The sequence below is a fragment of the Cherax quadricarinatus genome, chromosome 69 (assembly GCF_038502225.1).
Source record: "Cherax quadricarinatus isolate ZL_2023a chromosome 69, ASM3850222v1, whole genome shotgun sequence".
Classification (NCBI taxonomy): Eukaryota; Metazoa; Arthropoda; class Malacostraca; order Decapoda; family Parastacidae; genus Cherax; species Cherax quadricarinatus.
In genome coordinates this window covers 17,705,005-17,719,561 of record NC_091360.1, presented here as the reverse complement: position 1 = coordinate 17,719,561, position 14,557 = coordinate 17,705,005, and the positions used below count along the sequence as shown (strand labels likewise).

At 38.3% G+C, this 14,557-nt stretch overlaps 1 protein-coding gene across 5 annotated transcripts in view; it reads right to left on the bottom strand.

The window, feature by feature from the left end:
• Rs1 (Dead-box helicase Rs1) overlaps positions 1-14,557 on the bottom strand; it is a gene marked incomplete at its 3' end in the record, with an annotated part of 126,584 nt that overhangs the window by 105,437 nt on the left and 6,590 nt on the right.

The window sequence follows — 14,557 nt, the reverse complement described above, 5'->3', positions numbered from 1 at the left end:
ATCCATTGTGCCTACTTCAAAAATTAAGGAAATGTGTGCACAGTGGGTTGAACTGCAAACCTTTATGGATGAAAATCACCCTGACACAGCTGTTGCAAGCCGTGCTGGTGACTATTTCAATGACAATGTTATGGCCCATTTTAGGAAAGTCTTGAAGGAACGGGAGGTACAGAGCTCTATGGACAGATTTGTTGTGCGACAGAGGTCCAGTGACTCTCAAGCTGGTCCTAGTGGCATTAAAAGAAGAAGGGAAGTAACCCCAGAAAAGGACTTGCTACCTCAAGTCCTAATGGAAGGGGATTCCCCTTCTAAACAGTAAGAAGATAATGCTCTCCCCTCCTCCCATCCCATCAATCATCACCAGATCTTCAATAAAAGTAAGTGTCATGTAATTGTGCATGCCTTTTTCAGTTTGTGTGTACTAAAATTAACATTTTTTTGTGGTAAAAAAATTTTTTTTTCATACTTTTGGGTGTCTTGCACGGATTAATTTTATTTCCATTATTTCTTATGGGGAAAATTAATTCGCATAGCGAACATTTCGCATAACGACCAGCCCTCTTACACGGATTAAGTTCGCTATGCGGGGGTCCACTGTAATTGCTCTGGGGCACTTTAAATGTCATATATTATTATAGACATTTTCATTAATCCATCTATGATATTTTTTTCAAAATTATGTAAGAAACATGCTACATATCATATAAATATAATACATAATAGAACAAATTGGCATAAATACAAGATGTGGCAGCCGGGCGGCTTGTTATGAGTGATTGCAAGAATTCTGTTTTCTCTAGTCCAACACCAGAGAAGCTATGTACAATATAGTAATACTGGGGTAACTGTAGAAAAATGTTCTTTTTGTATGCCTTCACTCACAGTGTCATTCGCTCTAAAAATGGTGTGCTGCATGAGAATGGGAGTGTTGTCATTCTTTATTCTACTGCACCAAAGTGAAGACAACTTGTACACAATGTAAGGCATTTGTATTGTGGAGAAAATCTTCACGAACCACATGCATTATGCAAAGTGAACGTGTATTCTCGCTCTCTCTCTTGTTTATGATGGCATCTAAGGGTAGTTGTAGTAAAAAGAGGAGTTGTAAGCCTCTTACTTTAAATGCCAATTTAGAAATGATTAAACTCAGTGAACAAGGTATGCCGATGGCAATAATAATATTACAGTAATAATAATAATAATTGCTCTAGGGTGCTTTAAATGTCATAAATTGCCATATAGACATTTTCATTAATCCAAGGTATGTTGATGAACAAGGTATATTGATGGCAATAAACATAATAATAAAAACTAATAAAAATAAATGCTATGGGGCACTTAAATTTTTTTTCAAAATTATATAAGAAATATGCTACATATCACATAAAGAAAATATTTGCAATCATAGTAAAATAAATAAACATAATTGTGAGGTGTGGTAACCAGGCAGACTACCACATGTGACTTCCAAGAATAAATACTACTCACTTCTCACCCTACATTAAGACTACAGATATTTTAAGGTAAGTAATGAGTGTACTGTATGTGCATTTTACTTTTGTATTTTTATTTTATGCCTAGTTCCATTGCTAACTTAACATATGATAATGTAAACATGTTATCAGGGATTTACTGTACTTCTTGGCTTATAAGACTTGTTTTAGTTTCAATGGCTTGGCATCGGATGTAACTGGGAGAGCTACAGCCCACCCCATACCCCAAACTTACAGCTTCCATCACTGACCTGCAGTTTATAAGATGCAGGGTGATTTTTAAAGACGTTTTATGGAGAAAAATGCTAAGCCATGAAATACGGTATTGCATATACATTTAAAAGTGAAAAGAGGCTGATTCACTTTACAGCAGTAGCCTGGAACCTATCCTGCCATATAAGTGGGGCCCTCCTGTATATGGGATCTCCAACTAACAAATGAATTATACACCTGGTGTTCTAACTTACAAATGAGTTCATACTTACAACCTATTTTCTGACAGGAAAATTATTATTATATTTAGGAGGGAAGCACTGAACCTTATTTTTCTTTTTTAAACACATTGGCCATTTCCAACTGAGGCAGGGTGGGAGCATTAGAGTTTGGTCCAAGGAAGAGAGCAGCTCAAGTTTGATCCAAGGAAGAAACTTAGCTCCTTGAAGCTAATGAGAAGATCAAGATCCTTTCATTAGCTTCAAGAAGCCTCCCTCAAGGTGTTCCTAAAGAAAAGACTTGAGCTAAAGAGAATGCACGTAATGAGGAGAGATAGGTCAATGAAGTATGGGATAAATTTAAGAATGCAGTGATATGGTGCACAGTAGAGGCTTGTGTTATGAGAGAGGGTGTTGGCAGGAAGACGGTTAATTGATGGAACAGAGAAATAATTGGTGGAATTAGGTGAAGAAATGTTACATGGAATGTTAAGTACGTATATGGAAAGAGATTAAAGAAAAAAAGCTTAAACAAGTGGTGAGGAAGAGCAAAATGAGAGCAATTGAGAGGACAGGTGAATAATTACTAACACATTTTGTGAGAATAAGAACCATTTTAGAGAGAAATTAAAAAGATGAGAAAGCATGAGGAGTCAAGGTCTTGGCAGCTAAGAATAAAACAAGTGAGAAGTTGGATAGGAAGGTAAAGCAATTTTCACTTAACAGTAGTAACTGGAACCTAACCTGCTGTATAAGTGGGGCCTACTTGTATTGGTGTGAGACAAGGTCTTCACTGTTGGAAGACCCCAGTATAACAATGCTTAGTGTCAGCATTTAAAAAAAAAAAAAAAAAAACTTCTGAAGGTGCCACCATAACTGCAAAATCTTATGGAAAACTTATGAACTTACGCAGACACAATGTTAGCAGTCCAAGCACAATTAACGCATCAGCAACTTCACCTACTTTGAGTCATATTTTAAACAAAGTTTCAGCTATTTCACTACTATGACTCCATTCTGCTGATTCAGCACATGAAACCACCCATTTAACTGTCAAAACTACCCTATAAAGAGCACAGATGTTGGTAATTTGGCCAATTTTATACAAATAAAAAAAAAAATTAACCCTTTGACTGTTGCAACCCCAAACCCTGAGGTGTCTCCTGGTGTCGCAAAATTTAAAAGAAAAAAAATTATTTTTTCTTATGAAATGATAGTGAATCTTTTCCCGATTGTAATGACACCAAAAGAACAAAATTTGGTTGAAAACTGACGGAATTACGCTCTCGCGAAGTTAGCAACCTCGGCGATATTAACGAATTGGCGATTTCGCCCACTTTGAGCCCTATTTTCGGCTAATTCCTTTGTTCCAGTTGACCAAACTCATAGCTGTTTCTTTAGAACTCCATTTTTTCTATTGATTGAGTACAGGAAACTGCCCATTTACAGATTTCAACTACCCAATAACGTGGTCAGAAATTTGCAATTTGGCCAATTTCACGAAAATTAAAAAATATGACAATTTCAAAACAGGGTCCAGAATGAACAATGCACACATTCCTAGCTTTAAAATAACATTTTCTTTGTTCATCTGTCACGTCTCCAGGCACCTCTGATATTACTCTTGCTTTCTATTTTGAATTTTTATTCAAACAAAAAATAGAAGATTTACTGTACTGTTATGCAGACTACTGCAATATTGTAATAATTGTAAAAATAATGTCAACCCATTCATGACTGCATATTAGAATGGCTAGTTGGACATTTATTGGACAATAACATCATTTGTTTACTTTTGAACACTGGCAAAAATCAAACATTTCCCCTACTTTGAGCTCCATTTCAAGATTCTTTTCATAGTAAAACCAATCAAAATCACCTCTATTTCTATAATATGTTTTCCATTCTATCAAATGAGACCAAGAAAACAAGAATACAACTATAAATACTATATGAAAATAGACCACGAAGTCGGCGTTTTAATTAAAAAAAACGGTTGGAGTTTTTTTTTTCTCATGCACTGCGTGCTGCAGGTTTTTTTTATATGGTGCACACTGACCACAGAGACCCATTCTCTCACATGTAAGCCTACCAGCTTTCTCCTGCTTGAGTTGAAGCCACTAGAAGTTATGAGTATATGTCAAAAACGGTGGCTCGTAAGACGTATATATAAGACCGAAACAGTCAAAGGGTTAAAACTAGAGTCCACAATAAACACTGTAGATATTCCAGGCACTAAAATAACATTTCTTACTGTTCATTAATCATGACCTCCATTTTGAATTCATTATCACACAAAAAATTGAAGATTTACCCTATTTCTCAGATAATAAAATATAAAAAGGAATGAGTCATGATGGTTCATGGCATCCCAATAATTCAATCAGACCTAGTATAAACCCATAAAACAAGCTGGGGGTGTAGGGGGAGGAGCATACCTGTCCTCAAGATAATTGTTAAAAATTTAATATTTCAGCTACTTTTACCTGATTTCAAGTTAATTCTAGCCCTGAAACCAACCAAAATCATCTCATTTCAGTAATACATCTTCAATTCAATCAAGTGACAACAAGAAACAGGCAATAAATCATAAAAACCATCCTAGAAAACAACTCAAATTTGCAATTTTAAACCAAACACAAGGTCCAAGTTTAGCTTTTCCCATCATGCACTGCATAGGACAGGACTTTTTTTGTTATATACTATGCACACTTACCACAGGGCCCATTCTCATATGACTAGGCCAAAATTTACCACTCACAGCTTATCTGAGTTGAGCTCAAAATATAGACCTACGTAAGCAATACTGGCGTTAATAACGTACATCTATGGGTGACAGTGAAAAGGTTAAATGTGACAAAAATTGATAAGCTGCTGGCAATATTGTTATGATGCAGCCAAGAGGTACAGTGGACCCTCGGTTATCAGCCGTAATCCGTTCCAGAAAGTCGGCCTAAAACTGAAATAGCCTAAAACCGAAATAATATTTCCCATAAGAATTAATGAAAATACAATTAATCCATTCCAGAAACCCAAAAATATTCACAAAAAATAATTTTTGCAAAGATTAATTACAGTTTTACATACACAAAACAATGAGAACTAAATAAAATAAATACAGTGGAACCTCAAAAATTGAACTTAATCCATTCCAGGAGCTAGTTCTAAATTCAAAAAGTCTGAAATTCAAAGCAATATTTCCCATAAGAAATAATGGAAATACAATTAATCCGTTCCAGAAACCCAAAAATATTCACAAAAAAAAATACATTTTATAGAGATTAATTACAGTTTTACATACACACAACAAATGCTATAGTCTTTAATTATGTATAGTAATATAAAATAACATTTTTACTTCCCTTTATTGAAGATTGGTGATGGCATCTGGAAGATAGGGAGGAGGAGAGAGGGAGTTGGGGTTATTGTTTGGAAGGAGAATCCCCCTCCATGAGGACTTCCGGTATCAAAGCCCTCTCTGGGGTTGCTTCCCTTCTCTGTATTTTAATGCCACTAGGACCAGCTTGAGAATCATTGGACCCCAGTCTCACAAAATAACTGTCTACAGTCGTCTGTTTCTGTCTCACAAAATAACCGTCCACAATCGCCTGTTTGTCTCACATAACTCCACAGTCGTCTGTTTGTCTCACAAAATAACTGTCCACAGTCGTCTGTTTCTGTCTCACAAAATAACTGTCCACAATCGTCTGTTTGTCTCACAAAATAACTCCACAGTCGTCTGTTTCTGTCTCACAAAATAACTCCACAGTCGTCTGTTTCTGTCTCACAAAATAACTGTCCACAGTAGTCTGTTTCTGTCTCACAAAATAACTGTCCACAATCGTCTGTGTGTCCGCCGGGTCACCATCTGGAGAAGACCCGGGCCGGAAGTACCGGCAAATCAACAAGAAGTCTGTTTGTCTCACAAAATAACTCCACAGTCGTCTGTTTCTGCCTCACAAAATAACTGTCCACAGTCGTCTGTTTCTGTCTCACAAAATAACTGTCCACAGTCGTCTGTTTCTGTCTCACAAAATAACTGTCCACAGTCCTCTGTACATCCTGGCAAGCTCAACAAGTCTCACTCCAATCTCATACTTCTGTATTATTTCCTTCTTCACATCTATGGTGTTTCTCACTTTCTTTACCACAGGGGTACCGCTAGCAAGTTTCTTTGGGCCCATGGCAGCTTATTTCACAGCCCCACAAGCACCAAACACAATTAAATAATCGTAAAATGTGTGAATGAGATCACAGGTTAGTGTTCACTCAAGCATAAACAAAGCTAGACTGCTCACAGCGCCTGCGCGGGGACGTGGACAGAGCGGGCCAGGGGACAGGTCCCGTACCCGGCAGTCCGAAAATAGGGGCGCGTTCGATAATAGGGACACAGTTTGTCCGAAAAAATGGTCTTATTTTTGAAACGTTCGATATGTGATACGTTCGATTTTTGAGGTTCCACTGTACATGAACAATTAAATCACTATTACATACCTTTACTGAAGACTCTTGTTGGCTTATGGAAGATAGGGAAGAGGAGAGGGGGAGGATTTATTGTTTGGAAGGAGAATCCCCCTCCATAAGTACTTCAGGTATCAAAGCCCTCTCTGGGGTTACTTCCCTTCTTTGTCTTTTAACCCGTAAACGGTCCAAACGTATATACATGTATACGTTTTCTACCGTAGTGCCCCAACTTTTTTGAGAAATTTTTTTTTTTTTAATAGGAAAAAAGAGCATATGGTACCCAGGCATCCCCAATTATTTTAATATGGCACACAGTGAGTGCGCACACCCATTCTCACATGTCTAGGCGACTCAGGCTTATCATGGCAATGTTAAATGTATGACAAATAAATCATATATATACGTTTGGACCGTTTACGGGTTAATGCCACTAGGACCAGCTTGAGTGTCACTGGACCCCTGTTGCACAAAAAATCTGTCCAGAGAGCTCCGTTTCTGGCGTCATTTAAGATTTTCCTGAAGTGGGACAAGGCTTTGTCACTGCACATGTTGCACATATGGCTTGTTTCAGCTTGGTCAGGGTGATATTTTTCAACAAAACTTTGCAACTCATTCCACTTTGCACACATGTCCTTAATCACTGAAGAAGGCACCTTCTCCCCTCTCTCTTCTTCCTCCTCTGAAGCAATTTCCTAAGCTGCAGTCTGTTGCTGTTCCAGTTGAAGGTCTTGCAGCTTTTCAGTGGTTAGATCTTCCCAGTGGTCCTCCACCAACTCTTCCACATCCTTGCCACTAACTTTTAATCCCATGGACTTCTCCAAAGACACAATAGATTCCACAACAGGCATAGGGTCCTCAGGGTCAGCCCCAAACCCTTCAAAATCCCTCTCTTGGACACAATCTGGCCACAATTTTCTCCAAGCAGAGTTCAAAGTCCTGTAAGACACTTCCTGCCAAGCCTTATCTATAAGGCTTATGCACTTGAGGATGCTGAAGTGATTCCTCCAGAACTCTCTTGGGGTCAATTCAGTGGCCAAGGTCACTTCAAAGCACCTTTGAAACTGTGTTTTAGTGTAGAGTTTTTTGAAGTCTGAAATGACCTGCTGATCCATGGGCTGGGTGAGAGTGGTGGTGTTAGGGGGCAAGAACTTCACTGTGATGAAACTAAACTCCTCCAACAATTAGTCTTCCAAGTCTGGAGGATGAGCAGAAGCATTGTCCATTACCAGGAGGCATTTGAGTGTCAACTGATTTTCCAGGAGGTATTTCTTCACACTCGGGCCAAACACTTCAGTGACCCACTCCATGAAAATTTGCCTTGTGACCCATGCCTTATTGTCAGCCTTCCACATCACACACAATTTACTCTTGATGACAGTGTTTTTCTCGAACACTTGGGGATTTTCAGAGTGATACCCCAGTAAAGGCTTCACTTTGAAATCCCCACTAGCGTTACCACAGAACAAAAGAGTTAGCCTATCCTTCATAGCCTTGTGTCCTGGCAGTGCCTTTTCCTCCTGTGTGATGTAGGTCCTCTTTGGCATTTTCTTCCAAAAGAGGCCTGTTTCGTCACAACTGAAGACTTGTTCGGGGAGGAATCCTTCAGCCTCTACATACTCCTTAGAACATAAGAACATAAGAAAGAAGGAACACTGCAACAGGCCTACTGGCCTATGCGAGGCAGGTCCAATTCCCCTACCGGCTTAAGCCAATGCCTTGACCTAGTGAGGTCAGACACGTTACTAAAGGGAGGAGCATGGCATCAGACCTAGTAGCACAAGCTAGTCAGGTCCAACTCACACCCACCCACACCCAACCTATTTTTAAAACTACACAACGTCTTAACTTCTATGACAGTAGTTGGGAGTTTGTTCCACTCATCCACAGCTCTATTACCAAACCAGTGCTTTCTTATATCCTTCCTGAATCTGAATTTTTCCAATTTAAAGCCATTTCTGCAAGTCCTGTCTAGGCTCGATATTTTTAGCATACTATTTACATCCCCTTTATTAATTCCTGTTTTCCATTTATGCACCTCAATCATATCCCCCCTAATTCTACACCTTTCTAGAGTGCAGATTCAGGGCCCTCAGTCTTTCCTCATAGGAAAGATTTCTGATACATGGGATCAACCTTTGTCATCCTCCTTTGTACGTTTTCCAGTGCATTTATATCCATTCTGTAATATGGTGACCAAAGCTGCGCAGCATAATCTAAATGAGGCCTAACCAAAGATATATATAGTTGAAGAACCTGAGGACTTCTATTATTTATACTTCTTGCTATGAAGCTAAGAATTCTGTTGGCTTTATTGCGAACATTTATGCACTGTTGTCTTGGTTTCAGATTACTGCTAACCAGAACTCCTAAATCCTTCTCACAATCCGTAATATTAAGAACTACATTATTTAGTTTATTTGTGGCATGATTATTTTTCTGTCCAACATTTAGAACTTTGCATCTGTCTATATTAAATTGCATCTGCCACTTCTCAGACCACTGCATCAGTCTATTCAAATCATCCTGGAGTGCTCTAATGTCCTCAATAGAAAAAGGAAAAAATTTCTCCTCCTATTCCATGTGCCTTAAGTTTCCTCAATAGCCTCTGATGTGGAACTCTATCGAAAGTCTTACTGAAGTCCATATACACAATATCATATTCAATACCATGATCTACCTCCTCAAATACCTTAGTGAAGAAAGTTAGTAAATTCGTGAGACAGGAACATCCCTTTGTAAAACCGTGTTGAGATTCATTATTCACTTCATTCCTATCAAGATGGCTACAAATTGCTTTGGCAATTATTGATTCCATAAATTTTCCCACTATGGAGGTAAGGCTTATTGGTCTATAGTTCGAAGCTAAGGACCTGTCACCTGCCTTGTAAAGAGGTATTACATTTGCCATTTTCCACTTATCTGGCACTATGCCAGTTGGTAGTGATATGTTGAAAAAGATTAGCCAAAGGTATGCTAAGTTCCTCCTTGCATTCCTTTAACACCCTTGCAAACAGTTCATCAGGGCCTGGGGATTTGTTAGGTTTTAATTTCTCTATTTATCTGAGGACCATGTCACTAGTTACCACAATCGTGCATATTTTATTATCATCCTGTTCTACATAATCTATTATTTCTGGAATTTTGCTAGTACAGGTCCACCATCAAAAATCCGGCAATCAGTTATTCGGTTCCTTCAGTTATTCGGCGCTAATTTCGGCTAGCACAATTTCAAATTTCCAGGGTTGCCACATCAGCCTGCTGGTACTGTTTGATGGCGCTACTTGCTGCATAAGTCATTCTAATTTCTTTTTCTCCATTTATTGTTTTAACCTGCTTACTTTTAGCCCTAGCCATGGTTCCAATGAATAAAAGAAATGTTTTTCGTTGTGTAAAGCACCTACACAGTACATTGTCCATTAAAGATAAGGTGGCTTTGAAGCCACTGTCGGTTGCCATGAACTCAGTCTTGTGATGCAGGAGAATATGCTTTATTATTACGCTAATATCAACACTACAGCTTATTGCCTATCACAATTGATCTAATATGACATAATAAACAATATAAATAACATAAAACATGTTAAATACTCCAGAATGAATAATATTAAGCATAATACCGAGCAGCTCGACGGAGGTATGAGGAGGATACGAGATACAAGTACCATTCTCCTATCCCTGTCTTGGGGACTTATATTAGAGAAAACGGAGTGTAGCACAGGGCTAACTGTGATATACACTCGTACAGCACAATAAACCTGAAACAAAAAAGCTATTTTCTCTATATAGATTACCACACATAGCAGCATATGTGTAGAGAACCTGGGATAACCCAAAAAAAGTCAGACAATGTGGCTTATTTCTAGTACCTGGCTTGGGTTAGCCATATATGATTTTTGGTAAATATTTGATTCCCAGCCAGAGTAGAAACATTGGGCATGTTTCTTTACACCTGTTGTCTATGTTCACCCATCAGTAAATGGGTACCTGGGTGTTAGTTGACTGGTGTGGGTTGCATCCTGGGACACTGACCTAATTTGCTTGAAATACTCTGCATAACAAGCAGCTTTCTATAATATAGTAGTATGTCACTGATGTCAGCTATGTCTGTATCCCAAGTACATGTACGTGTAGTAAATTATTATTATTATTATTATTATTATTATTATTATTATTATTATTATTATTATTATTATTATTATTATTATTAATTATTATTATTATTATTATTATTATTAATTATTATTATTATTATTTTCTCATTTGTTTGTTGGGTTATCTTATTAAAACTTGGGCAATGTATGATGGAAAGATACTTCTTAATGTACACCAAAAATGAAAGAAATCAGACCATAAATAGCGGAGTTCACTTCTCAGCTATTAGCGGCCGCTTAGCGGTATATTTTTGTATGGTTTTTATGGCTATATTCTCAATTTTTTGGTCTCATTTGATAGAATGGAAGATATATTACAGAAATAGATATGATTTTGATTGCTTTCAATGGCAAAAAGTACCTTGAAATTGCGCTCACAGTAGCAGAAAAGTTCTATTCTTTAGCGATGCTCGAGTAAACAAATGACATCACTGTCCAATACCTGTCCGCCTGCCAGTCCAAATTCCAATACGGAGTTAAGAATGGGTTGACGTTATTTATACAATTATTACAATAATGCAGTAGTCTGCATAACAGTAAATCTATTTTTTTGTGTGAATAAAAATTCCAAATGCTATGCAAGAATAATATAAGAGGGGCCTGGATCCATGACTAATGAACAGAGAAAATGTTATTTTAGTGCCAGGAATGTCTGCATTGTCTATTCTGGACCCTGTTTTGAAATTGGCATCAGTGAAATTGGCCAAATTGCCAATTTCTGACCACTTTATTGGGTAGTTGAAATAGGTGAATGGGCGGTTTCTTGTACTCAGTCGACAGACTAGAAGTAAGTAAGTTTATTCAGGTACTATACACAAATACAGTTACATAGATTATCATACATATCAGTGTATGTATAGAGAACCTAGGATAACCCAAAAAAGTTAGACAAAGTGACTTATTTCCAGTACCTGGCTTGGGCTTGCCATGATTTTTGGTAAATATTGTTTTTTTCTCAGTTGTTTGTTGGGCTATCTCACTGAAACTTTTGCAATGTATGATGGAAAGATGCTTTTTAACATACACCAAAAATAAAAAAGATGGACGATAAACAAGGGAGCTCACTTCTCAGCCATTGGCCGCCTCTTTGTGGTATATTTTCGTATGGTTTTTATGGTTGTATTCTCGTTTTTTTGGTCTCATTTGATAGAATGGAAGATATATTACAGAATTAGATATGATTTTGATTGCTTTCATGATGAAAAGTACCTTGAAATTGAGCTCAAAATAGCGGAAATGTTCAATTTTTGCCGATGTTCAGTGAACTTTGTGCAAGTCAAGTTGGTTAATTTTATTAAGTGTATTCTAACCTAACCACTCTGTAATCCGGCAAACTCAGTAATCTGGCACACTACAGGTCCCAATGGTGCCGGATTTGTGATGGAGGACCTGTATTTTCCTGGGTAAAAACTGAGAGGAAGTACTGAAAACTTCACACATATCCTTATCACTGTCAGTGATCTGACCTGAGTTACTCTTAAGTGGGCCCATCTTGTCCCTAATCTTACTTCTGTATACCTGAAAGAACTCTTTTGGGTTAGTCTTCGAATCCCTTGCAACCTTAGCCTTATAATCCCTTTTTCCTTTTCTTATTCCATTTTTTATTTCTCTCTTTAATTGAATATACTGATTTCTTAACTGCCCATCCCTCTCTTTTGATACACCTATACGTATATGCCTCTCTTTTGATCAATGAGATGTTGTAATCTATTGTTTATCCATTTGAATCATTTTTGTTAGATCTAATTTCCCTACTCCGACCAAAAGTTGTCTGGGCAGCTAGAACTGTGCTCTGAAAAACATTATACAGTGGACCTCCGGTTAACGATATTTTTTCATTCCAGAAGTATGTTCAGGTGCCAGTACTGACCGAATTTGTGCCCATAAAGAATATTGTGAAGTAGATTAGTCCATTTCAGACCCCAAAACATACACGTACAAACGCACTTACATAAATACACTTACATAATTGGTCGCATTGGGAGGTGATCGTTAAGCGGGGGTCCACTATATTGACAACCAAGATCACCTACCTGACCCAAAGTCAGGTCATTCCAATTTAGCCCACCCACATAATTTTTCAGTCCCATGAAACTGGCCAAGCAAAAGTCTGGGACAGACATTTGATTGCAGTTATCTGGGTAATTCCATGATATATTGAAACTAAGTGATTTGTGATCGCTTACCCCTGGCTCATCATTAACCTCAAGATTAGTTATTCTTTGTTGGCAAGAACCAAGTTAAGTAGATAGTTTCCTCTAGTTGGTTCTGTCACAAACTGTTTTAAAAAGCAATCCTGAAACGTATCAAGAAAGTCACTAGATTCAAGATTTCCTGTCATATTGTTCCAATCAATTTTTCTTAAGTTAAAATCTCCCATTAATACAACATTCTCATATCTTGATGCCTTATGAATTTTGTCCCATAACAGCTTACTGCACTCCCTATCAAGGTTTGGGGGTCTATAATCACACACAAAGTTAATTTGTCACGACCCTTGAAAAAACTGTAGCTAAACAGATTCTGTGTCCGATGTTTCTAATCTTATATCATGTCTAAGACAACAATTTATATTTTCTCTGACATACATTGCCACTCCACCATCCTTCCTGTTGACCTTCTCAGTGTGGAATAGTTTATAACCCTGTATGTTGCATTCAGAAGGCATTTCTCTATCTTTCAGGTTGAATCATGTCTCTGTTATAGGGAGCTAGTCACTCGTTGCCCTCTACTATCTCCCTTCGTTGTTGATCCATTGCTTTGCCTTTATTAGAAACTTTATTTTGAATATTGTCTTTTAAACATATCCCTGAGGTATCCCGGTAATATCTGCTGTTTTCAACCCTAATACTGCAGCTTGATTGTTTCCCACAAACACCCATACCTCCATAATCTATCAGTTTAAAGTCCTAGACAAGTCATCAATTACCCCCTCAATCGAACTGGCTACAGCAACCACTCCAGCCCCAGAGAGATGAACCCCATCCTTTGCATATGTATAACGTTTGCCATAAAATGTCCCAGTTATCAATGAATGTGATTGCAAGTTCCTTGCAGTACCTGTCTAGCCAGCAATTTATACCAACTGCTCTAGATATTCATTCACTGCCCACTCCCTTTCTTGTAGCCTTGCCATGCCTTACCACACTGTGTGTGCCAGTTTGCTTCCTGAATTTGTCGAACCAGCCTCTGCTGGCCTTAAATTCACTAACAGCAGCACTCGTTCCAGGCAATTTCTTTGCGAGATCCGCATGCACCTGCCTTGCCTTTTTGCAAATTATTGTCTCCAAAACACTATCTCCTACTAACTGTTTTTCATTGATCCACACCAACAACAGCTTCTCAACATCTTCGATTGTTTGCGATCTCTGTTTCATTAGTACATTTACCCCCTTTGCAACATCAGCTTCCTTGATTTTTTTTTTTTTTTTGCCAGGATGGAACGGATCTTTGATGCTGACTTCCCATACATCCTGGCAAGATGGTCTATGTGTATGCCACTTTCGTATTTTACCTGGAGTTTACCTGGAGAGAGTTCCGGGGGTCAACGCCCCCACGGCCCGGTCTGTGACCAGGCCTCCTGGTGGATCAGAGCCTGATCAACCAGGCTGTTGCTGCTGGCTGCAAGCAAACAAACGTACGAGCCACAGCCCGGCTGGTCAGGAACCGACTTTAGGTGCTACGCGTTCTTGCTACGAGTTCTTGAATTCTATTGTTTCTCGCCTTCTTTATCAAAGGGCTGGCACTCGGAACTTTCTTTGGCCCATGGTGGCTTATTTAGCAGTCGCACTCAATAAACAAGCACCAAAAACAATGATTACGGAATGATGCTCACTCAACGAGAAACGAAGGCAGACTGAGTCACAAACGCATGGGATGCTTTGTGTGGGCGCTTGAGTGGCCGAGTCACGTAGATGTGTTTGATACAGACCATTTTCAACTCTACGAAAACCGAGTAGATGTATGAAAACTTGGACAAAATTTTGACGAAAAAAGTTGTTAAAAACCGAATCCTACG